The following is a 27176-nucleotide window of genomic DNA, read 5'->3' as shown; positions in this document are numbered from 1 at the left end:
GTCGCTGGACGTGAGAGAATTTCAGAAAAAGAAAAAAAAAGTGATACCCCCAGACGACTGAAAAAGTTAATTTCTGGACATCCCTGCAAAATAAAGGGGTACAACTGCGTCCTTTTGGATGGTTAATCGAGCATTTCTAAGCATCTACTGTGCATGAGGTGTTATGATAGGTGCTATGAACTGGGCTTCATAGAGCAATGATGCAGGAGGGAATTCAAAGGCACCAAGATTCAGTAGTTTTGACTATGTAACGTCTTTTGTATTCACTGCCTAACAGTAGCAATGATTAGTACAGAGAATTTGAGGGTTTACACTGTACTTGATTCAAAAATCAAAGCAATTCACATGCAAAGATGCTCAACATCACTAATCATTAGCGAAATGCAAATCAAAATTACAATGAGGTATCATCTCACACCAGTCAGAATGGCCACATCAAAAAATCTACAAACAATAAATGCTGGAGAGGGTGTGGAGAAAAGGGAACCCTCGTGCACTGATGGTGGGAATGTAAACTGGTGCAGCCACTACGGTAGACAGTATGGAGGTTCCTCAAAAAATTAAAAATAGAACTTCCATATGATCCAGAAATTTCACTACTGGCTATTTACCCAAAGGAAACAAAAACACTAATTTGAAAAGATACATGCACTCCAACGTTCACCACAGCATTATTTACAATAGCCAATTATTTACAATAGCCAAGATACAGAAGCAACCTAAGTGTCCATCAATAGACGAATGGATAAAGAAGATGTGGTTCTACAGACAATGGAATACTACTCAGCCATTAAAAATATCTTCCCATTGCTAACAACATGGATGGATCTAGAGGGTATTATGCTAAGTGAAATAAATCAGAGAAAACAACTCATGATCTCACTTATATGTGGAACCTAAAAAACAAAACAAAACAAAAACAGACTCACAGGTACAAAGAATAAATGGGTGGTTGTCAGGGGGATGGGTGAAATATGTGTAAGGAATTAAGAGGTACAAACATCCTGTTATATAATAAATAAGTCACAGGTATATAATATTCAGCATAAGAAATATGGTCAATAATATTGTAACAACTTTGTATGGAAACAGATGGTTACTAAACTTCTCATGATCATTTCATAATGTATGCAAATGTCAAATCATTATGTAGTACACCTGAAACTAACATAATACTATTGTATGTCAACTCTATTTCAATTAAAATTGAAGAACAAACCTGAAATAGATCAGCCCTAACAGCCCAAAACCCAGTCTCACATGGAACCAAGGTGATGTGTTCATACTCGTCTGCCTAAAGAAAATTAAATCCTATCTGGAGAAAGACCACTTCACCAAGAGCCTCTACATTTTTTTAGACATTCAATCAAAAACATATAAAATGTATAGGCACGCCAGGAAGTAGAAAAAAGTGAACAAAAACCAAGAGGGGGCGGAAATGACACAAGTGAATCTCCAGGTTATCTACATATTGGGGTTATCAGATGCAGACTTTACTATCATCAAGATTAAAGTTATCTATTCAAGGAAGTAGATGGCAAGGTGGAATAGATTATCAGAAAATTGAAATCCCTTTTTAAAAGCATCAAATGGGAATTCTAGAAAATTTTTAAAAGAGAACAAAGGAGGATACAGTAAATGTCTTTAATAGCACATTAGAAGCAGCTAAAGTGCAGATTTGTGACTCAGAGTCACTAAAAATATTCAAATTAAAGAACACGCACACACACACACAATTATGGTAGAAAATACAGAAAAAATCGTAAGAGGCATTTGGGACATACTGAAAACATCTAATATATGTGTAATTGAAATCCCAAAAATGAAAAGAGGAAAAGGCAAAATTTCAAATATTTATTTGACTGAAAAGTTTCCAAAACTACTGGAAGATATCAAGCTACAGAATAAAGAAATTTTTAACCCATATATGGGATAAATATATAGAAAACTACATCTAAGCATATCGTAGTAAAACTGCTAAAAATCAAAGGAAAAGTCTTAAAAGCATCCAGATAAAAAAAGATACCTTACGTTCAAAGTAATAGCAACAAGTTTGATAACTGACTTTTCAACAGAAATTATAGACACAAGTCAATGGAATAAAATTTCTAAAGTGCTGAAATAAAATAACCAATAAAAATTCTCATACCCAGTCCCTATCCCGCCCCCAAAATTCTTCATAAATGAAGGCAAATGACCAAATGGCATTTATGCCAAGAATGCAGTTGATTTCATAATAGGAATTATATTAATATAGTCTGAAAAATTAATAGATCAAATGAAAAATGTGATTATCTCCAGAGATGCCTGAAAAGCATCAAAATTCTATACGCATTTCCAACTTAACCATTTAAGAAAATAAGAACTGCAGAATACTTTCTGAACATCTCCCTTAGTGGGAAAACACTAGGGGCTTTTCCACTAAGGTCAAGAACAAGGAAAGCATGTTCATTATCTCCTCTACTAGTCAACATTGTACTGGAAGTAGTAGCCAATGCAATTTGATAAGGAAAAATCAACTAAAGGCATGAGAATTTATAAAGAATATGTAAAGTCTCTATTTTCAGGTAATATAACTCAATGATAAAACTAACTCAAACAAGTAAAGGAATACAATACTGTAGAAGGTTATAAAAGTAACCTACAGAAATTAATAGCCTTCGTGTGTACAAACAATAACTAGTTACAATGTAAAATGGTAGAGAAAACCACATATTTTGTTATAAAAGCAACAAAGAAGAATAAATATTTGAGAATAAACTTAAAAAGAATGTACAAAACCTATTGAGAAAAGCATTAAAACACTCCTGATGCAAACATTTTGGCAGTTTTTAAAAAGTTAAATGTGTACCTACCATACGATCATCTAGTTATTTACCCAAAAGAAATGAAAGTATGTCCATATAAAGACATGTATACAAGTGTTCTTGGCAGCTTTATTTGTAATAACAACAACAACAAAAAAAAAAATGGAGACAACCCAAAAGTCCATTAATAGGTTAATGGATTGAAAATCTTTGGTACATTCAAAGCAGCAGCATAGCACAGGGAGATCAGCTCGGTGCTTTGTGACCACCTAGAGGGGTGGGATAGGGAGGGTGGGAGGGAGGCTCAAGGAGGGGATATGGGGATATATGTATACATATAGCCGATTCACTTTGTTATACAGCAGCAACTAACACAACATTGTTAGTATAAAGCAATTATACTTCAATAAAGATGTAAAAAAGAAAATCTTTGGTACATCCATACAAAGAAATACTAACCAGCAGTTCAAAGGAATAAACTATTGATATCATACAAGCAACAACATAGATGAATCTCAAAATCATTTATGCTGAATGAAAAAGCTGGGAAAAAGTAGTACATGCTGTATTATTCCACCCATATAAAATTCTAGAATATAAAAACTAATCTGTAGTGACCAAAAGGATATTAGTGGTTGCCTGGGGACATGAGGGAGGGGCTGGAAGGAGGGATTACAGAGGGGTATATGGAAACTCTTAGGGATGATGCATATGTTCATTATCTTGATTGTGGTGAGAGTTTCATGGGTATAAGAAAAAAATACTTCTGAGTGTAGCACTTTTCATGAAGGCTCAGGTAGCACCTTGAAATTAGCACCAAGCGCCAAATTCATGACCTCCTCTTTGCAAATGTTGGGGAAGAAAGAGTATGTGAAAGGGAAGAAGCTCACAGCCTGCTTCTTGGGCGTCAGCGGACAGGTGGGTGTTCTCTGCCTAGAGCCTCTTCAACAACCTCCCACCCCAGATCCCAGGAACTTCCACTGTCTAACCTAGTGGTGTCACAAAGAAGTGACGCTATGGATTAAACCCCTACACTTATGGTCTCCAATTCTCAAAACCACCTTGCAAGGAATGTGTTATCTACAGTCTACTGCTGAGGGAATTGAGGCTCGGTCATTTTTAATCACGCAGCCAGTAAGAAAAGGGAAAGCCCTAAATGTGTACCCAGCTCTGCTGTCCCTGCAGCCTGGATCTCTATTCCCCACTACGCAGTGGTTAAGAGCATGCGCTATGAGTCAGTCAGGCCTGAATTAGAAATCCTCACTTGTTAACTATTTGCTTGTGGGCAGCTTATTAACCTCTCCAAGCCCCAGTGTTCTTCTCTGTAAAATGAGGATAATAACGATACCTACCACATAGCCTTATTCCAAGGATTAGAAGAGAGACTCTATCTAAAATATTTCCTGAAACATGAAATAGCTCAAATAATGTTAGCTAGTATTACATAACATTGGCCTCCACTCCAGTACTGAAGCTATTCAGTGAGTTATCTAAGTTAAGAGCAGACCCTAGAGAGAGTCTAGTTTACAAATCTACCCATCTCAAAGATCATATTTTTTCTTTTAAATCCAGTTATTTTGAAATTTTCCTTCAACAAGTTCTCCTAGGCAAGAACATTCCTTCTTCCCTGAAATTTTCTTGTATCACAAAATATATTGCTTTTAGATTCCGCAGACCCATCAGAGCGGGGAATTATCATGCTGCCTTTTCTTCTCAAATACTGTCTGTGACCTCCTGCCTGGCTCACTAATGTCTGTTCCAGCCCAGGACTGGAAATAGCAGCCCTTAGTTAACAGCAGGAGGCAAAAATATCACATTCCCTCAGTGGAATAATTCAGTCACTTTAGACCAGACCCTTCTCCTACTGTCCTTATTTTGAAAAGCAATGTTGAATGTAGGTTGTTCTATTCCTTATACACAGATGAAGCATCCACGTACAGATAAAGGAAGTATAACCCCTAATACCCATTTTTTCCATTCATATATTCAAATAATATGTATTCAATCCCTGCGTATCAGTGCCAAGGAAATAGTAGGTGCTGGGAACAACAGTGAACAGCAGGGATGTGGTTCCTGCCCCACAGACCTCTGGTCTAGCAGAGAGACAGATAGTAAATTAATATTTTTTTAAATAATTGTATAATTGCAACTGTGATACGAGCTGAGAGGACAAATCAGGGAGGGCTCTGAGAGTGTTGAGCAGTTTACTGATGTCGTCCCTGAAAGATGATGATTTCTCCCTATTTCACCGAGCTGAATGCAGAGAAAAAGAGCCTGGAAGTGGGTAGGGACAGCTTCAAGGGAAGACACTGTCCAACCAAAATCACCAAGCAAGGGAACTGGAAGGGAGCTTCATTGGGTCAGATATATGGGGCAGATACAGTAACTCCAGCTGGCTCAACATCTGTGTCAACCTCCCAAGGTCTATCCTGTTAATACAGAGGCTGAAAATCTGAAAACCACATTTCCCAGACTCCCTTGCAGTTAGGATTCTGGAGGCAGTTCAGGGCCCCCCTACTGGTTTTGTTCATGTAGGACATGAGTTCATAACTGAGTCAATGGGAAAGAAAGGAGGCAGTGGGCAAGCTATCATTTTGCTGGAGTTGATATAGAGGGAATGGCATAGCTCTGAGGCAACAGTTGCAGCAGTATCTTATCGACCCCCAGATCAGGGCCATAGTGTGAGTTTGGAACCAGTTGTTGGGAAGAGCTACTGAATCCCCAAAGTAGCAGACACTTTTTTGCCCCATGCTATATCACCCCTCAGCCCATCTGGATTTTAGTGTAGATGTGCAAGCTGCCCACATCCCATCTCAAGCCCCGCAAGGGTATCTCTCTGTTTCTCTGCATTGGTGCTTTCTCCAAAGTCATGCAAAGTTGTTCAGCCCTTAGAGATGCAACCCACAAGTTCTAAGGTGTTAACACCCCCAGGGCCAGCCCTCAACCAACAGGGAACAGAGGCCACACATAAATGCCCCAGAGGGATCACACTGAGGTACATTCTACCTGGTTCCTTTCAGAGTCCCCAGAGGAATACCCAGTTGCCCACAGTGGTAACCTGCCCATCAGCGCACACTCTACTGCCTTTCCCCTCTTCCCTGTTTGACTCCCCTCGGTCCCTCATCCTGGCTTTCTGGGATAACCTTCCAAGTGAACTCTCTCCAGTTCTGCTTTTGGGGGAAGCCAACGTAATTGTTCCCTCATCAGGCCACTTCTGCAGTATTTCTTCTGAGAGCTGCTCTGGAGATCCAGCCTAAAGCTGGCTCCTCTAGCACCAGTGACACTTCTGTAAGCAGTAATTCCCTGCATCACATCTCTTTCTAATCAAAATCACTGAAGTTATTTTGTAGGCTGCACTTGAACCCCGACTGCTACAACATGGTTTCCATATTTGGAAAGTCCTCCCTCTGCCTGGCACGTGGAGAGGCAGAGTGGAGAGCTTCTAGTCTGACTTGCTTGGTTCCACTGCCAGTGGAGCCATTTCTTCCCAGCAGATCAAGAAAACTGCAGCTGTGGCTTCACCCTTCTTCAGGTCTAACGTATATCACTATCATTCTAATTTGGAGTTTTTCTTTTGCCCAGATAGCACCCATTTACTTGTTAAAACATCCTTTAATTCTCTACTCTTGTCTTCTTTGGTCAGGATAAGACCTTTGGACAACATTTACCAACAGGATAATTTTTAAGACATGAGTATACAACGGTTCATGAACACACCCAGTGTATGTTTTTCTCAAAGAGATGCAGGGATTTCAGTGGTTAAGACCAAATAATACTAGTGGTGAGGCATATGGTAAATGGGGGTGAGGGGGGATATCTTTTTGCAAGTTAAAAGGTTGAAAATACATAAAAATACAATGAATATTATGATAAGCACCCAAAATTAACAAATGATATACTTCCTTCCAGTTTCAATTACTTTTGTAAAAAAAAAAAAAAAAGATATGAAAATGCACAAATAAATTTGAAACCACTTATGTCACCCTCCCTATTCTAATTTATCTTCTTTCTCCCAAAGCACCCTCTGTCATGAATTTTATGTGGAACCTTCCAGTCTATATATACATAATTTTGTTATAAGATCAATGCATAAGTATATAAAATAGCTTGTTTTTCTAATTTATGTAAATGATACATTATATTAATTCCTCTGTAACTTTCTTATTTTTACTCAACATTAAAAATTTTAAATCTATTCATATTGGAAAAGATAGATATATTTTATTTTTTCTAACTGCTATGAATGATTATATTCATTTTTCCATTTATCCATTGATGGGCAAGGAGACTGTTCTAGATTTACACTATCAAAAATTTTACTTCAGTGACTACCTTCTATGACCCTCCCTTGAAAACACATGTGAACATTTCATTAAGGGATATACTTATAATTGGATGTGCAAAGCATATTCTTTAGGGTCTGCACATATTCAGTTTTTCTAGATGTTGCCAACCTGTTTACAGTTATATACTGTAGCAATGTATAATCCCATCAACAATATATGAAAGTTTTTGCTTCTGCCTACATTTGGGAACACTTGGTATTTTCAGAATTTTTAAATTTTGCCAAGCTTATGGGTATAAAATGGTTATCTTATTTTGTTGTTTAATTTGCATCTCTGTGATTTACTGGTAAGGGTGAACATCTTGTCTTAATTTATATGTGAATATAAATTTTGGAATGCCTGTGCATCAATTATATGCGTGTTTTTATTGTGTTGCCTGTTTTCTCTCCACTCATAGAATGTGTGTGTATGTGTGTATCCTGCATACGGTTTATCATTATATATAGTATATCCATTATCCTTTTGCTATTTAGCAAACTAGCTAAAAACTCAATAGCTTAAAAGAATAAGTAGGTATTACTGTTTGCAAGACTGGGAGTCAGCTGGGCAGTTTTGTTGATCTGGGCCAGGCTCTGCTAATCTCAGCAGGGTATGCTCATGCATCCTGGTTGAATGGGGGGTTGATTGGGAGATGGCTGCTCTAGGATGGACTCAGTCACACACCAGGTTGTTGTGTGGCTACCAGCAGTGGCAACAGATGTAAATGGGCCACAGGTCTCATCATCCAGTATGTTAACCCCCCTTGTTCACGTAGCACTCAGGCTTCCAGAATCACACAAGGCCTCTTAAGACCAATGCTCAAAGTTGGCGTAGTGTCACTTGCAGAACATTCTCTTGGTCAGAGAGTGTCACAAACTAGCTCCAATTCAAGGGGTAAGGACTCCTCTGATGGGAGGACAATGGGAGGGGTAAAGAATTGAGCACACTATTTATATCAATCTGTCACATGCAATGTCCCTCTTTACTTCTAATAATGTTTAAATATTTAACACACTTGTTAATAGTGGCCTACCTATTTAATATTACTTTATATTTCCCTACAAGGCTCAAATTTATTGAATATCTCTATCTTCCAAATAGGACAAGAAAGTCAGCATGTTTTAAATCATTGGAACTGCCCATTCCTATCTTTCACGGTATTACTGTCCAAAATTTTACTTCCATCATTTTAGTTAAATACAGAAAAGTTAGTGTGTGTGCATGTGGAGGTTCTGCTCCACATAATTAGTTATTTACATACTTCACCAGTTTCTCTGTTCACGGTTTCTTCTTGCACCTTACGTCTTCCTGCCATGTTCATTTTTCTTCTTGATGAATGTTATCATTTTGTAGCTCTTTCAGCACATATGTGAGTCATAACTTCCTTTAATCTTTGTATGCCTGAAAATATCTTTAACTTTGCTTTTACGCTTGAGCAACTGTTTGATTTTCTATATAATTCTGGGGTGATAGCTATTTTATCTCTGCATTTTGGCAGGGGATGAAACCCAAGTTTTATATATTTTATATATATATATATATATATATATATATATATATATACACACACATATATATATATTTCAAAGTACAATATATATTACTTCAAAGCCAGAACAAATATATTATTCTCATGAAAAGGGTAAGTTTAATAATGAACTGATTAAAGGAAAATAATCAGTAAGGCAAAAATTATATGACATTACTGGAAAAACTTAAGTATGAGAAACACCTTGTAAGCCATCCTAAATTCTCTCCTCCCTCACTCCCCCATGAGCCAGCTGCAGCCACAAATCCTCTGAGTGGATAAGTTAGCTGTACACAAAGTTACAAATCTGGGGACTTCCCTGGTGGTCCAGTGGTTAAGACTTTGCCTCCCAATGCAGGGGATGTGGGTTCAATCCCTGGTGGGGGAACTAAGATCCCACATGCCTTGCAGCCAAAAAACCAAAACAGAAAACAGAAACAATATTGTAACAAATTCAATAAAGACTTTAAAAATGGTCCACATCACAAAAAAAAAAGAAAAAAAAACTTAAATAAATAAATTACAAATCTGAAAAAGGCAAAAGTTTAGATCTTCTCTTTCTACAGCCTTTTGCAGAATTCCCTGACACTTTGCAAAAGTGCTACCTTTATCACTTTCAGTTTAGGGAAGTGGTAAATGCAGGATCCATTTTAAAAGGAAGAAACTAGGAATAGTTGGTCATGGAGGCATGAGGAAACGTCTGAGATGTCTTCAAAATTCCTAAGGGGAGAATTCCCATTGGCAGGGACACTTGAACCTTTGCTCCATCAATTTCAATTTTTAGAACTCCATTCCTCTCCCTTGCACCTGCTCTTCCAAAGAGCCTGTAGTTCAGATGCAACTCACTAGCCCCTCCACCCTTAATGCTATTAAGTGAAGCAGTCAGTGAAAATCTAATACCACATCTCCCCTGACACAGCACTATGCTAAACTTGATACCCAAACTTAAGCATTTCCTGTCAAATGTCCATATGCTCCCATTACCAGACCGCATTTGTTTTGAGGCAAGGTCTAACTAATGCTCAGAACATTGTACAGAGTCAGTGTTCAGTGGGCAACTGTGCTGCTGGGGAGTGAACTGGAGGCTCCATTCTTTTGGGGCTGGTTTTCCGGCTGTAAAGTCAGAAGGGAGGGGGATTTGTCTTCTAGTTCCCAGACCTTGGGATGCCAGGGGAATGATGACTTCTCTTTAACCTCATCGACAAAGAGCAGGAGATTGGAAAACATTTTTTAAAACTAGAACATCCATTCTTAGGATAGAGGAAAATGGACACATTCATACATTGCTGAAAGGTGTGTAAATTCCCTTTCTAGAAAATAGTCTGGTACTATTTAAAAAATACCATGCTTCCTCTCCCAGCATTTGCAATATTTGAGAGTCCAGTGTATAAGGAAAAATTTATTTAAGGATATTTACAGTATAGTTATTTGTAATAGCAAAACACTGGAAACAACTTCATTCATCGATAGGGAATTGGTTCAAGAATGATGGTGTCCATGTTATGAAATATTATGTAGCTGTTAAAGATATGTGTATGTGTTGAACTGGACGAATGTCCATGATATGTTATTAACTGGAGAAAAAGTTTTAAGTGGAAAAAAAGCAAGTTATAGAGTAGTGTGTAAAATATCCAATTTTCACTTAAAAAAGAAAAACTGCATATACAAATACATAAAGGTACACATGCACACACACATATGAAGGAAGAAACACATATGCATATATGTAAAAATGCAGAAGAATACCTCCCCACACACAAAAACTATTAACACTGGTTAGCCTGAAGGAAAGGGATTATAGAGAGGATAAGGAAAATTATTAACTTTTAAAATATCTTTCTTGTTTTGTTTGACTTGCAATGAGCATGCATTATTCTTACGATGTAAAAGTATAGCAAGGTTATTTTAGTTGAGCACAAAATATTCTGATCCTATAATATAAATAGCTTAAATAATACTATCAACACCATCATTCTTAAATTGAGATTAAATCTTCGATTTAGTCATTCAGCACTTCACCTACTGGGCACTGCATCCAGTAAATCTATATACGGTAACACCTGACTTGCACCAGGCACTGTGCTACATTCTAGGATACAGCAGGGAGCGAAACAGACAGACACTGCCTTCATGGACCTTACAGTTTACAAGGTGGAACAGACATTAAACTAGTAAAGCATATAAAAATATGGGATACCGTGAGAGAATCACAGGGTGGGTAATGGGCTGCTTGGACTGTGTGACCAAGGAAAGTCACTCTGAGGACATACATAGACTGAGACCCGAAGGTTCGGATATAAACTAAAAGTTTGCCAAGAGCCGGGATGGGCATCCGACCAACTCCATGGCAGTGGGGTGGGAATGGAGGTTGTTTGCGAGAAGCATCTGCAGCTGGAAGGGTTTGACACACAAGGAACCAGGAGGCCAGAGGGTCTGGAGCCCCCTGAGCAAGGGAAGGTGGAATGGCATGAGGTTGTAGAGAAGGGCTAGATACCAAAGAGCTATACATGCCATAAGAAGACGTTTGGCTTTTGTTGTAAAGTACACAGGAAAAGTTCATGGGGAAGACTGCCATGATGGGATTTATGTTATGAGGCAGACACTGGAAAGCCAGGGATACAACCCCCAACTCTGAGGATACCAAATGGTGGAGACATTTAAACAAGGAACTATGGTGTGTGGTGCTATGACAGAGGTCTATGGAAGCACAGGGGAGGGAGGAACTACCTCTGCCTGGGAGAACCCCGGGAGGCTCCACCAAAGAGGTGACATTTGCTATGGGTTTTAAAGAATGATTAAGAGTTCACCAGGCTGGGGCCAAGATGAATAGGGATGGGAGTCAGGCAGAATATTGCAGGCAGATAAAATAGTGCACAAAGATATGGATGCTTACGTAAGAACTTTGGGGGAAAAGATCTACATTTCACATAACTAGAGAATATGGTACAGAGGAAAAGGGAAACAGGAGGGAGGAGGCAGGCAGGGCCTTTGTATATAATCCTACTTTAGGGAATTTATCCTATAGGACACATGGCTTTTGAAACAGACATGTGTAATGATCGATTTTCATAACCACAAAATACGTTTCAATCCATCACTTTATGAACCTTTAATTGTGCCAAAAGAGAAGATGTCATAATTTTTGAATTGGATTTGCTGTCATATGGTAAATGTATGTTTAACTCTATGAGAAGCTGCCAAACAATTTTTCAGAGTATTTGTACCATTTTAAACTCCCACCAGCAAAGCAGGAGAGTTCCATTGACTCCACTTCCTTGCCAACACTTGATATTGTCACTCTTTGCAATTTTAGTCCTTCTCGTGGTGTATAGACATATCTCATTATGATTAATATTGAGCATCATTTCATGTGCTTTTTGCCCACTCAGATATATTCTTTTGTAAAGTGCATGTTCAAGACTTTTATCCATTTTTTTAATTAATTTTTTTTTTTTTTTGCGGTACGCGGGCCTCTCACTGTTGTGGCCTCTCCCGTCGCGGAGCAACAGGCTCCAGACGCACAGGCTCAGCGGCCATGGCTCACGGGCGCAGCCGCTCCGCGGCATGTGGGACCCTCCCAGACCGGGGCACGAAGCCGCGTCCCCCGCATCGGCAGGCGGACTCTCAACCACTGCACCACCAGGGAAGCCCATTAATTAATTAATTAATTTTTAATTTATTTTTTTTGGCTGCGTTGGGTCTTCGTTGCTGCATGCGGGCTTTCTCTAGTTGCGGCGAGCAGGGGCTACTCTTCATTGTGATGCGTGGGCTTCACATTGCAGTGGCTTCTCTTGTTGCGGAGCACAGGCTCTAGGCTCAAGGGCTTCAGTAGTTACGGTGCGTGGGCTCAGCAGTTGTGGCTCGCAGGCTGTAGAGTGCAGGCTCAGTAGTTGTGGCGCATGGGCTTAGTTGCTCCACAGCATGTAGGATCTTCCCGGACCAGAGACTGAACCCATGTCCCCTGCATTGGCAGGCGAATTCTTAACCACTGCACCACCAGAGAAGTCCATTTTACCCATTTTTAATAGGAGTGTTTGTCTTTTTATTATTAACGTGTAGGAGTTCTTAATATATTCTGGATTCTTTTGTTTCACATCCAGTCTAATTCCATACAGAAGAATGAAAAGAAAAATGGAATTGACAGAAAATGGAGAAGTAAAAGAGAATGCAGGGAATTCCCTGGCAGTCCAGTGGTTAGGGCTCCACGCTTCCACTGCAGGGGACATGGGTTCAATCCCTTGTCAGGGAACTGAGATCCAACAAGCCATGTGGCGTAGCCAGAAAAAAGAAAAAGAGAGAGAGAGAGAATGCATATGTCTAGATTATCTAGCCTCTGTCTGCCAATTTGCTGGGTAGACTTCATGTGTTATTTAATTTTGTTCTCACAGTAGATCTTGTAAATTGGGTGTCATCGATCTCATTGAATAAATGGGGAAACTGCATCTCACAGGGGTTGAGAGACTGGGCCAAGATTACCCAGCTAGGATGTCACAGAATCCAAGCCAACTAGAATCCATACATCGACCCTTCGGGTGTTAAGAGGCTGCATCTCCAGAGGAACCTCGGTTCTCTCGAGATCCTGGGGTCAACGGGGTTAACATAACCTCTTTGGGCCCCTCCCCAAAGAAAGCCATTTATTCCCAAGTCCCAGCTTTAACTAGGAGATATTAATCTGCTAATGGCGCTTTCAAATGAGGCACATGTCCAGCATCTTTCACCAAGGGACCACATCTCTGTCTGTACCGGCTTTCAAGGAGCTGCAAATCCATGCCTGTTACTCCATCTGTGAATTCTCTACCCTGAGGCGGTGGTCTCCAGGAGAGAAGCTAGTTTCTCCCCTTGCCATTAGCAGTCATAGGTGTCTGCAATCATATCCACGGAGGGAATCTGCCAGTCTTATCCAACACTTGAGCCTCCTGAGCGCTGTGTGGGAGCTGGAAGGGAAAGACTCCAACCAGATGAGGAACTGATGACAAAGTCCTTTTCTAAAGACACAAATCTAACAACCTTCAACCTCATGTTTAATGGCTGCTCATCAGCTACAGAATGATCACAATAACAACAACAGCAACATATATTGCATCTAATACAACCTGCCATCAATTAGAAGTGGTACCATTACTTGTTTACCTCTAAGCAAGAAAAAATATCTGCCAATTAAATAATGGCACAAATTCCCTAGGATTAATTGGTCTCACCAGCATCTTGTTACTTTGAAATGTTTTTCGTCTATTTTGAGGAATTTGTCAATTTCCATTACCATCAGTTGCAATGTTTGGTGTTTGACAGGCAATCCTTTTGCATACATTGTGGTAAAAAAATATAACACAGTATTATCTCTTGCAGGTGTCTCTCTTTTTAAAGACTGTAAAGGCACTTGGTCCTTGCTTTGCAAATAAGTATAGAATTGTTGTTATGCCGCCAATGAATATTTGCTTCACTAATTTAAAATCTACCTCCTAGGGTAAGCTGGGACAAAGTGAAAGAGTGGCATGGACATGTATACACTACCAAACGTAAAATAGATAGCTAGTGGGAAGCAGCTGCACAGCGCAAGGAGATCAGCTCGATGCTTTGTGACCATCTAGAGGGTTGGGATAGGGAGGGTGGGAGGGAGACACAAGAGGGAAGAGATATGGGGATATATGTATATGTATAACTGGTTCACTTTGTTATACAGCAGAAACTAACACACCACTGTAAAGCAATTATACTCCAAAAAAGATGTTTAAAAAAATAAATAAATAAAACAAAATCTACCTCCTACTGTTCTGTATCCATGCCTTTCTGTAGATATAACAACTTTTTAATCCAATACCAAATCTTAGTGTATTCTTTTAGTTATATGCTAAATGGCAACTAAATCCAACATCCATTATTTCAACAATGCGTATCATGCAGTTGAAGTCAGAACAACACGGACATATACCCAAGTTCACAAAGATAATCCTGTCATGGACTCACAGATATAGAGAACAAACTAGTGGTTACCAGTAGGGAGAAGGAAGGGGGAGGGGCAAAATAAGAATAGAGAATTAAGAGGTTCAAACTACTAGGTGAAAAAAAAACCTAAGTAACAAGGATACACTGTACAACACAGGGAAATATAGCCATTATTTTATAAGAACTTTAAATGGAGTATAATCTATAAAAACATTGAATCACTATGTTATACACCTGAAACTAATAAACTTCAATAATAAAAAAAAGAAGATAACCCTGTCACATCTGCTGCCTGGTTGGCAGTGATTGTAAAGTCACATCCACCATAAGTCACATCCAAAGTTTAGAGATGTGAGACTACAGAAGAAAAATGTGCATCTTGGAATCAATGAAATATAAGAATAAGCGTCAGCATTTAGTGAGCACTTACCTATGCCAGGCATTTTTCTAAGTCTTTTTCAAGTCTAATCAATTTAATTTTAACCATAACCCTAGAAGGAAGGTACTATACGCCCATTTTATAGATGAAGAACTAAAGCCCAGAGGGACTGACAAACTTTCCCAAGGTCACATGGCTAGTAAATAGCGGAACTAGTCCTCAAACTCAAGCAGTATTGCTCGTAAGATCACCTAACTGTGTGCTATATTGACTCTCTAATCTAAATTTCATATCAGTCCAGTTCAAGGACCTGTGCACTTGGATCCTACCTATTCTCTGCAGCCTCATCTCACAGTTTCCATCCTTGAACTCTGCACTCTAGCAGCACCTTGATCCCCTCCCCACCTGCTGTCTGACCCTTCTTGCCTTGTTCATGATCTTTCTTCTCCAGACTCCTTCCCTTCTCTTACCTCCCCTGTCCAGCCCTCTCTCACCCTTCAAGACTCAGCTCAGATGTTCTCTCCCTCTAGAAGCTCACCACAATGGCTCCTCTCAAAACTTGAGTTTGGTGCCTGCTCTGTGCTGCTAGGATACTTGAACTCCCCTCTGTAAGCGCATTTATCACATCGCGTTTTCATTGTCCCTTCACTGAGCTGGCAGTCAATCAACATGCACTGGTCCGGTGTCCTGGCCAGCAGCAGGTCTGATTGGATGGACCTCGGCACTGGTGAGTCAGGGCCTTGTGGCCGCCACTCACCAAATGGTGCTGAAGCACCACTGCATGTCCGTCTCTCCTAACTAACAAACGCTCCGCATCCTCTCACAGAGCCCTGCATCTGGCACACCTGAGGCACTCAATAAATGATTATAGAAGTAAATTCAATTGAAATTTGCCCATGGTCCACAGCAAGAGATCACAGAATGGGTCTGTTTGTCACCCGTGCCTCGGGTGTTCAGGGAACAATCTTTGGAGAATCCACCCCACGCCCATTAGAGGGATCAGCATGAGGCAGGAAGAGCAACGTCTGAGAATCAGTAGGCTTCACTGGCGTCAGCCACAGAGGGGAACCTGGGGAAGGCAACTGGCAGCCACCGCTCATTCAATGTCAGAGCTGGGAGCGCCTTCAGAGACTTGACCTACCGATGCTAGGAGGGAGGAAACTAAGGTCCAGGGGAGGTAGTTCCCGGCCTAAGGCCCCTCAGGCAGTTGAGGCAGAGCTGGGACCACTAGATCCCATCACTTGCATCATCCACTCCACCCCACAGACCAAGAGGGCTGGCTGCTGAGCCTTTTCAGATTCAAAGATGAGAATAACAGCAGGTGGGTTCCTATAAGTAGACTAGGACTTATAAAAAAACCACTTTCCTCTTGGAAGACTGTTCCTTTGGCCAGGAGCTTACTTGCTACATTTAGGAAGAAGACAAATGAATCAGACAGAGTTAAAAATGACTTGGAGAGATGCGCATAAGGAAAGTTCTGATGGAGTCTCTCAGGACAAGGTCTCCAGCTAATAACCATAAAATCTGGCAGAAATCAATCATCCTTGTCATGAAAGACAGGTGATAAATATGTGCTCACAAACGTAGAACATTGGGACTGGAGGCAGCACCAAGTATAATCAAAATGGCAGGCAGCAGGAGCTCACCCAAAGGCACCTAGATTTGTAATCAATTAAAGAAAAAAAAAGGAAGAATCCTGGACCTAAAAGAAGAGAGTCAAGAAATCTCTAAAGGCAGGAGGGGTGGGACAGACTGTGAAAAAAAATACTAACATTACTGTGCCCCTACTTTGTGTTGGAAACTTTACATGCATTATCTGTTTACCCTTGGAGGGGTTCTATGAGTCATTATGCCCATTTCACAGATGAGGAAACTGAGGTTCAAAGAGGTAAAGCGTCTTGCTCCAGGTCTCAAAGCAGGTCAGTGGTGATATCAGGTAGAGGTTGGTCAGGCAAACTGAAAACAGTCCAGGTGTTTTAAGCTGAAAAAGATTAGTCGTGTTAATCCTAATTAGACATCAGAAGCTTACAAAACTGTTGGAGGAAACCGAGAAGTGAAAGCCAGGAGAGCGGCGGATGGATCTGCCCATCATTAGCTTTCAGGTTTGCCATTGCAGCTGGGTATAAAGATTGCCACCCAAAGATGAGGATAACGCAGGAAGACACTGTCAAGGTCATGCTTCCGCCAAAGCTTCAGATTTGTTAGGGAAATACAGAAGCCACGGCAGAGAATTTCACATCTACCAAAACTGCTGCCAGCAAATGCAAAATGCTTTCTATTCCCTTCTTCCTTCCTCTCAGGGACACGCATCTCATTGGAAGAACCTAAGCCACATCTGGAACCATGCCGTCAGCCAAATAAAGGAAATATAGCTCCCAGTTTTCCAACCCCTACAATACAGGGAAGAGCATGGAAAGGCGTGGGAATGGCGCTGGGGGCTCACAGATAAAATCCAGGACAGCACAGAAAGAGAAAAACAAATATCATATAGTAACGCTTATATGTGGAATCTGGAAACATGGTGCAGATGAACTTATTTGTAAAGTAGAAATAGAGACACAGATGTAGAGAACAAACGTATGGATACCAAGGGGGGAAGGGAGGGTGGGATGAACTGGGAGACTGGGATTGACATATATACACTACTATGTATACAACAGATAACTAATGAGAACCTACTGTATAGCATAGGGAACTCTACTCAGTGCTCTGTGGTGACCTAAACGGGAAGGAAGTCCAAAAAAGAGGGGATATATGTATACGTATAGCTGATTCACTTTACTGTACAGCAGAAACTAACACAACACTGTAAAGCAACTATACTCCAATAAAAATTAATTTTAAAAATACCAAATACCAATCCATAACTTCCATAAATAAATAAATAAATAAACCCACTACAGCAGAGGTGCTGGAAACCACTCCAGTCTGTCTGCTTCCAAAACTTATACTTTTTCAACCAACTCTCCTAACTTGAGGAGGAACAAGTTTTTAAAAAGTTAAAGTTTATTACAGGATGATAAGCAGCATTGGCATATTGCTTTCAAAAAAACAAACAGGAGTAAAGAGTTAAGCACTTTCTTCAATATTTACATTAAATCGTAGTAGAACTACTTATTGCCAAGACAGTTGATCTATACTTAAGCTGGCTGAAAAGAGTTTATGGGTCATTACAATTGACTGACACATGTGCAGGGATCTGTTCAGAAATCACTGAATCCTGAACTCCTGTACGTGGAGAAACAGCTAAAAAATATTCCAATCTACTAACAACAACAAACTCTAATGGCATCCAAGCTTATAAAGTGATTTCTTTTTAGCTGAACTGAATGTATTAAAGTGCTAGAAAAGCAGGTATCAGCAGTGCATGCAAAACTCAAGGCTCAAAACACATCATGTCTACAAGAAAAGAAGACAAGATCTGTTCGTTTTACTAGCCAACTTTTAAAAATACACAGCATTGCAGACCTACTAGAGAATGGACTTGAGGATACGGGGAGGGGGAAGGGTAAGCTGGGACAAAGCAAGAGAGTAGCATGGACATATATACACTACCAAACGTAAGGTAGATAGCTAGTGGGAAGCAGCTGCATAGCACAGGGAGATCAGCTCGGTGCTTTGTGACAGCCTAGAGGGGTGGGATAGGGAGGGTGGGAGGGAGACGCAAGAGGGAGGAGATATGGGGATATATGTATAGCTGATTCACTTTGTTATACAGCAGAAACTAACACACCATTGTAAAGCAATTATATTCCAATAAAGATGTTAAAAAAAATATATACATAGCGTTGGGAATTCCCTGGTGGTCCAGTGGTTAGGACTCGGCACTTTCACCGCCAGGGCCCGGGTTCAATCGCTGGTCGAGGTAGTAAGATCCCACAAGCCGCGCAGTGCAACCAAAAATAATGATAATAATAAATAAAAATACATAGCATTGACAAAAATGTATGCTTTTGAATTGCTTCTGAATGGGGGGAGTATTTAAGCAGGTTAAACCAAGGAAATAAATGGCGAAGAAGGTACAGTGTTTTATGAAACTAGAAATTTGATCGAGCTCCATGAAAGACAGGGGACTTGAGACTAGCCAGTGAGAGATTGCTGGGACGCTGACCTTGTGGTCTTTCTCTGTGACACAGACCACAGTGGGGAAATGTAGGTGTTATTTTGGAAAGTGGTTCCTGATCTAAGTTTAGGATGTGATTTTACGGGCATTATCACATTTGAAATTCACGACCACCCTGCAAAGGATAAGACTACCTATTATCCCTGCTCCATGTCACAGGAGGTATGAGCAAGGAGCTCGGTCCTTGAGACAGTTGAACTGGCCCTTGGCACTACCGTGTGCTGATATCAGGCCCTCCGGAATCTCATCCCAGCTTTTCTACTTCCTTGCTGTGTGACCTTGGCCCAAAGTGTCACCTTTCTGGAACATTACCACTGATGTATTTATTTATCCGACAGAATTGTCATGAGGACCATCAGTGTCAACCCACTAACGAATCATCTATTCTGCGCTATATGCTGAATTACATTAAAATCCTGCCTGTGAGGAATAAACTTGGATAAAGAGAAGAGAGCTTTGCAAGGGCAAACTATTAGCATATCAACGTATTTTCTTGGTATTTGCCTCTTTTTAATAAAAGCCAAATGGGGCTTCCCTGGTGGCGCAGTGGTTGAAAGTCCGCCTGCCGATGCAGGGGACACGGGTTCGTGCCCCGGTCCGGGAAGATCCCACATGCGGCGGAGCGGCTGGGCCCGTGAGCCATGGCCGCTGAGCCTGCGCGTCCGGAGCCTGTGCTCCGCAACGGGAGAGGCCACAGCAGTGAGAGGCCCACGTACCGCAAAAAAAAAAAAAACCCAAAAAACCAAATGTAGGGGGAAATATGGCTCCGTGTTCCAATTGACTTCATTCTTGTTGACTAAAACTATAGAAAAAGAGAGAAGGCTATGCCATGAAGAAATTTCAAATACGATGAGAAGGACGAAACGTGAGCAGACAGGTCACATCTGGCCCTCTTTCCTCTCAACCGTTCCAGGGCCTATCATGGATGTATTAGTCAGGGTTTTCCAGAGAAACAGAACCAATAATATATATATATATATATACACACAGAGAAAGAGAGAGAGAAAGAGAGAGGAAGATATTTATCGTAAGGAATTGGCTCATGGATTTTGAAAGCTGAGACGTCCCCTGCATCTGCATCTGCATCTGCAAGCTGGAGACCCAGGAAAGCCAGGGTGTAATCAGTCCAAGTCTGAAGGCCTGAGAAGACTGATGTCCCAGTTCAAGCAATCAGGCAAAAAAAGGCCAAATTCTTCCTTCCTCTGCCTTTTTGCTTTTGTCCAGCCCTCAACAGATTCAGGCCCTCAACAGATTGGATGATACCCACTCACACTGGGGAGGGCAATGTGCAATGAGTCCACTGATTCACGTGCTAATTTCATCCAGAAACTCCCTCAAAGACACACCCAGAAATAATGTTTAATCAAATATCTGGGTACCAGTCAGGTTGATACTTAAAATTAACCATCACAGTGGCGTTCATGGAATGTAGAATATAATGAAATACTGTCTTTTTTTTTTGTTTTTTTGCTATTATTTCATGACAGCTAGCCTGGTCTCTACAACTAGGCTGCAGACATCTTGAGGGCATAGACCTATGGAGGGCAATTAGTTTTATCTTGAGCACCAACTCTTCTGATGCGAGGGCCTTACTACTCAAAGTGTGGTCCACGGATGAGCATCCGCTGTGAACTTTTTAGAAATGCAGAAACTAGCACCCAACCCCATATCTGCTTACTTGGAATCAGCATTGTAACATAACGCCCAGGTAATTAATGTGCCCTTTAAAATGTGATAAGTGCTGACCTTGAGAATGGAGTTAAGATTGTCTGGTTCTCAGCTACAAAAAGTACTTCAATACTTTTGTGACATCTTTCATGGCAAAAGGGATCAAGAAGCAGTTGGGGTCCCAACCTTGGCAAACACCAGGTCTTATACTTCAGTATCTCCAACATCACCTAACACATTTATGGACAGAATCTAAGTACAGTAGGTTCTTGATACTCATATAATGACTCCATCTGAACCGTTTACTTATAACCAAATTTAGACATATCATTAAGTCACATAGATATCACAAAGGCATATGATTTCTTCTATAGTATAAATGTAAGGGAGTTGCTATGGAATTCTTGGAGACAGAAAGTAGATTAAAGGTGATCAGGGGTTGCAGGGAGGGAGAGGGTGAGAGTTATTGCTTAATGGTTGTAAAGGTTTTGCTTGAGTCATGAAAAGGTTTTGGAAACAGTAGTGATGATTGAATAACATTGTGAATGTAATTTAATTATGCCACTGAATTGCACACTTAAAATGCTTTACCTGGAAATTTATATATGCATAAATATAATAAAAATTAATTTCAGAAAAGAGAGAACGTTGCTCTGGGCCAGGGACATTGAAGGTAGGACAATATTAGGCTGGGATCTGTAGGCTGGTATTGAGTAAGGCTCAAAGGCTGCCTCCTACCCATTCCTGTGAGATCTCTAAGGCGAAGGGTGCAGAAAGGATAAGCAAGGCAAAGGAATATTTATTACCAGCCAATTGGATGCTTAGTATTCACAGAAGATTCTCAAAGTGTCATAGGTCTTCCAAGGGAAGTGAAGAGTGACAATGTGGAGAGGAACCAGGTGGCTGGAGACGGATGGAGCCTGCCAAAAGGTGCAAAGAGTAGGAGGCATGATCTGGCCGAGGGTGGGAGATGCCCCAGGTGGACACAAGGGAACAGGGCCGAGGAAGCGCAAAGCACGCTGGGCTTGGCAAAGGTTGCAGAAGTTACACCACAGGGCAATCTCACAAAGGGACCTTATGGTCACGATAAGAAACAGAGCTCCCATATGATCCTGCAATCCTACTCCTGGACGTATATCCGGAGAAAACCATAATTCAAAGAGATACATGCACCCCAGTGTTCACTGCAGCACTATTTACCATAGCCAGGACATGGAAGCAACCTAAGTGTCCATCAACAGAGAAATGGATAAAGATGTGGCACATATATACAATGGAATATTACTCAGCCATAAAAAGAATGAAATAATGCCATTTGCAGCAACATGGATGGACCTAGACATTATCACACTAAGTGAAGCAGGTCAGACAGAGAAAGACAGCTGTCACATGATATCACTTATATGTGGAATCTAAAAAAAAGGAATCACAATTTTTGACCCTGATGAATCTCCACACATTGGCACTGGTCTAAAAATGACCTATTCCTTTCCGGTTTCGCAGGTGAGAAACTTTAGTCATGGCCTCAAAGCCTCTAAAGTGAGGCTTCCCAGGTGGTTAGTGGTACAACCCGGATGAGATCTCTTGTCTTCTGATTCCAGTCTCTTGCCCTCCATCGTTCTCAGGCAAGAACCATGGCAAGGATGTCCACCTACAGCAAATTATTCATGAGAATCCCTCATTCCTGTGTCCCGGGATTTCTCGCAAGAGGCAATGACCTGCAGTTTGAAACCATCAATACAAGACATAGATCTTATTCAAGAGTAAATCTATTTGCTAAATAGATTATTTATCACAAATAAATACTATTATTAAAGACCTTAAAAGAGTTTACTTTTATACTGCAGCCAACTATTTCTCTAGTCCTTTGAAAGCTAGCAATTATTATGGCCAAAGACCAAAGGGCCAGAACAAACAATTAGCCAACGCATGAATCTGGGCTCTGTTTAGTCTTCTTTTGTGAGGGATAATCATGTGTTCATTGAAGTGAGACCGTATGAGTCAATTATGTGTTGGCTGAGCAAAACCACTGTTTAGAAATTCAGAAGTTATAGTTAAAACATGTGTGGACCTTTTTTTTTTTTTTTTTCTAGTGGGAAGCAGCTGCACAGCACAGGGAGATCAGCTCAGTGCTTTGTGACCACCTAGAGGGGTGGGATAGGGAGGGTGGGAGGGAGACGCAAGAGGGGGGAGATATGGGGATATGTGTATACGTATAGCTGATTCACTTTGCTATACAGCAGAAACTAACACACCATTGTAAAGCAGTTATACTCCAATAAAGATGTTAAGGGCTTCCCTGGTGGCGCAGTGGTTGGGAGTCCGCCTGCCGATGCAGGGGACGCGGGTTCGTGCCCCAGTCCGGGAGGATCCCACATGCCGCCGAGCGGCTGGGCCCCTGAGCCATGGCCGCTGAGCCTGAGCGTCCGGAGCCTGTGCTCCGCAACAGGAGAGGCCACAACAGTGAGAGGCCCGCGTACCGCAAAAAAAAAAAAAAAGATGTTAAAAAGAAAAATGTGTGGAAATTCCGACATGTTATCATTTACTTCTGAGGCTAATGATTACTATGGGGATAATCATTTCATACCAAGAAAATCACCATCTTACCTTCAGCAATAAATAATGGATTGTGTACATAGGGGTGACCCTCAGTTTGCCTTGTCTGCAAAGGACTGAGAGGTTCCCTGGATATGGGACTTTTGGTGGTAAAAGTCCCAACTAACTGGGACAAGCTGGTCACCCCTTGTGTGCACCATGAGAATGTGTAGAGAGAAGTGAAATATGATCCTTTTCCTTAAAAACATTATAATAATGGCAGAAGCATTTTTAATCTTTTTTTTTATATTGTTCTTTTTACTTTCCTTTTTTTTTTTTTGGCCATACCGTGCAGTACGTGGGATCTTAGTTCCCCGAGCAGGGATCATACCCATGCCCCTTGCAATGGAAGCACGGAGTCCTAACCACTGGACCGCCAGGGAATTCTCGGTATTTTTAACCTTAATGTATATGACCTTCTCTCTCATCATGCAAAGGCATCCATCTGCCTTCGCAAGGAAGTAGAGGGATGTGTGTGATTAGGGCTCGTACAGCAGAAGTGCAAAGAAAGGGAAAGCACATTTGGTATTCAGTTTTTGAATACTAAAATAGAACTTCCAAGACAATATTTTAAAAGTCATACTTTATAAAGACATAGTATATATTCCTTAAGCGCCGATGAACATACCAAGAAACAGACCTGGCTGACGTGAACACTGGGTTTTTTTCTAAGCAAGGCACAGAGAGCACTCAGGATGTGACATGATGGATGTCCCACCTGACAGACGGGGAAGTTGGTCATCTTTCTGACCCAGTGGAGAAAGGAAACTGAAGCAGGGGAGCAAGCAATCAGAAACATAAGCAATGGACATTCAGGTTGTTTCCATGTCCTGGCTATTGTAAATAGTGCTGTAATGAACTCTGAGGTACATGTGTCCTTTTGAGTTACGGTTTTCTCAGGGTATATGCCCAGAGGTGGGATTGCTGGGTCATATGGTAATTCTATTTCTAGTTTTTTAAAGAACCTTCATACTGTTCTCCACAGTGGCTGTGGAATCTAGAAAAATGGTACAGATTAACCTACTTCCAGGGCAGGAATAGAGACGCAGAGGCAGAGAACGGACACGTGGACACAGGGGGAAGGGGAGGGTGGGACGAATTGGGAGATCAGGACTGACATATATACACAACCATGTGTAAAACAGACAGCTAGTGGGAACCTGCCATAAAGCACAGGAAGCTGGGCTTGGTGCTCTGTGATGACCTAGAGGGGTGGGATGGGGGAGGGGGCGGGAGGGAGGTCCAAGAGGGAGGGGATATATGTATACATACAGCTGATTCACTTCACTGTACAGCAGAAACCGAAACAACATCGTAAAGCAATTATATTCCAATTAAAAATAAATAAATAATTTTTTAAAAAGAAAGAAACATATGCAATGGACTCCACATCTAGAATTTCAAAATGGAGGACTCAATAGTTTGAAGGCCAGACACCCCTGGTGTCCCAGCCAGCCCCGCAAAGTGGAGCAACCGCATCGATTAGATTGGTGATTCAGCACAGTTAGGCAGAGAAAAAGCCAAAATTGGGAATCCTGAGCTTCCCCCAGCCCGGCCCCACCCTCAGTATGGAATGGACACAGGCGTCTCCGCATTCTTGGCAGGGACGTTGGAAGGTAACTGCACTGCCAGCCCCAGGTGAGCTCACAAAGTCAAGAGGTAAAGTGGCAGAGCCATACGGGCCATGGGGGAGGGCAGCCACACTGGGGGCAGGAAAGAGGGCATGCAGCATGAGAGACAGAGAAAGACAGAAATCCCAGATTCAACCCCTGTACCTCAAGGTCACCAGTGCATGTGACTGGAAAACATTCCAAAACATTCAGAGAGAACCAAAGGCAAGCTCGGCCCACAAAGCCAAGATCTCCTTTCCCATGGCCACAAAGACACAGGAGTCCCTGTTCCCTACCGGGCGCCGTCTTTGGGAGGGAAGGGGTTGAACACTGAATAATTGAGCATTTACCAAAATGCACAGCTTGGAAGTGAAAGAGATTGTTTTAATCAGAGGAGACTTAGATACAGTTTACTGGCAAATAAAATTCTTTCTACCCCATCTCACCCTCTCCTCTCTCTCCCAACCTTCTATCCTGTGCAGTAGGGGCTCATGAAGATTTCATCAATGATCGGAAACAAGGAAGCTCCTTTTCGTACACATGTAAGAGAAGGTGTGACATTTTTTCTGACCTCACCTCACAATGTATAGGTCGAAAAAGGATCACAAAGGGAATATGAACAAATTGCAAAGGAGGAATTATTTAAAGACAGATTATTTCATTACCTGTTGGGTGTGCCTTGAAAATAAAGGTGCAGGACAGGGACGTTTTAAGTTGAGGAAGATTCCTGAAGACCTAATCTTATCACTTCAGAGGTTAGGCTGTGCTGCAGTGACAAACAACCCCAAAATTTCAGAACCACAGACGTTTATTTCTTGCTCTTGCCACTTGACTGTTGTGGGTTGGTGGGTCTGTGTTCACCACACTGCTTCAGGGACCCAGGATTATGGAACGGCCACCATCTGGAACTTTGACAGTCACCGCAAAGACAAAAAAAGCTCAAAGGGGTCTCAAGCTTGCAATTTAATGCTTCAGCCCCAAGTGCTAGCATCCACTTGTCCTCACAACTTATTGGCTGGTGCTAACCCCATGGCTCCATCCAAACCCAAGGGGGCCAGGAAGCTTAACACTACAACATGCCTGGAAATGTCTGGCAAACCACAAGTAAGGTGCGACTGTTATTTCCTTACATGATGCTCTTTCAACATCACATGATTCAAAGTCAAATTGGCCGTGTGTATAAGCCTATTAATTGGCTAAAGTTTTAATCAGCACACAATAGTCTTCCTCCTTCATTCTGTCTCTGCTTCCAATAGAATCAGTTTATCCTCCAGGAAGCTCCTCGGGCAGTACCCACCCCCTCCCACCCCTGTCAGTCTGATCTGCCCAAACATGTCAGAATTCCCCCCAGTGGACACTGCTTAGGCTCAAACTAGGATTCCCTTTAACTTAGTTATTAGTAGTTTTTATTGTTCTACTTGATAATAGTAATACAAATATATGCTTTTTTTTTTAAGTACTATATAAATTGCATCATGCCCAGACAGGAAAAAGCCACATAAAAACAACATTCCAGAAGATGCTTCTATGATTTTCCACAGCTGAACACAGGAATCTTGACAGAAAATTTCAGAGAAGGTCTATCCAGTCTGTAACTTGGAGGGTATCTGTAACTTAAGATGTTATTATTAACCCAGATAGTAGTTGGGTGCTCAGAGATTTATGTAAAATGAATTCAAATCCCCTCTCTAAGGTCTGTGGAGGCCCGGAGCCCTTTTTGTTATTTCTCTGCCTTTCCAGAACTTTCTCTCTTGAGCCCCTCTAGTCAGTGCCTGTATCTGCATTTGCTGTCACTGTATCAACCCATGTCACTCAGATTCAAGCCCTTGTCCGGTCTCCATAAGATACCTACTCCCAGCAGACACTTGTGAGTTTATTTAAATTATGTTTAATATCATTAACTTTTTAAAATTAATTTTTATTGGAGTATAGTTGATTTACAATGTTGTGTTAGTTTCTGCTACGCAGCAAAACGAATCCGTTATACATGTACGTATATCCACTCTTTTTTACATTCTATTCCCATATAGGTCATTAACAGAGTATTGAGTAGAGTTAAATATCATTAACATTTAAATAAATTTGATATTAACTTCAATAATAAATAAAGATTATTTAAACCCACTGAATATTTGTGAGTCACAGGATAAGACAGGATCAGAATACACCACTGTTATTAGCCTTCCTGGGCTGCCATA

The 27176-nt window shown here is 41.1% G+C and overlaps 1 long non-coding RNA gene across 8 annotated transcripts in view; it reads right to left on the bottom strand.

Annotated features, from left to right (window-relative positions):
- Positions 1-27176, bottom strand: part of LOC117199653 (uncharacterized) — a 169346-nt gene that overhangs the window by 14410 nt on the left and 127760 nt on the right. The window lies entirely within an intron of this gene.

This window comes from Orcinus orca, chromosome 17 (genome assembly GCF_937001465.1).
Source record: "Orcinus orca chromosome 17, mOrcOrc1.1, whole genome shotgun sequence".
Lineage (NCBI taxonomy): Eukaryota > Metazoa > Chordata > Mammalia > Artiodactyla > Delphinidae > Orcinus > Orcinus orca.
This window is presented reverse-complemented; position numbering and strand designations above follow the sequence as displayed.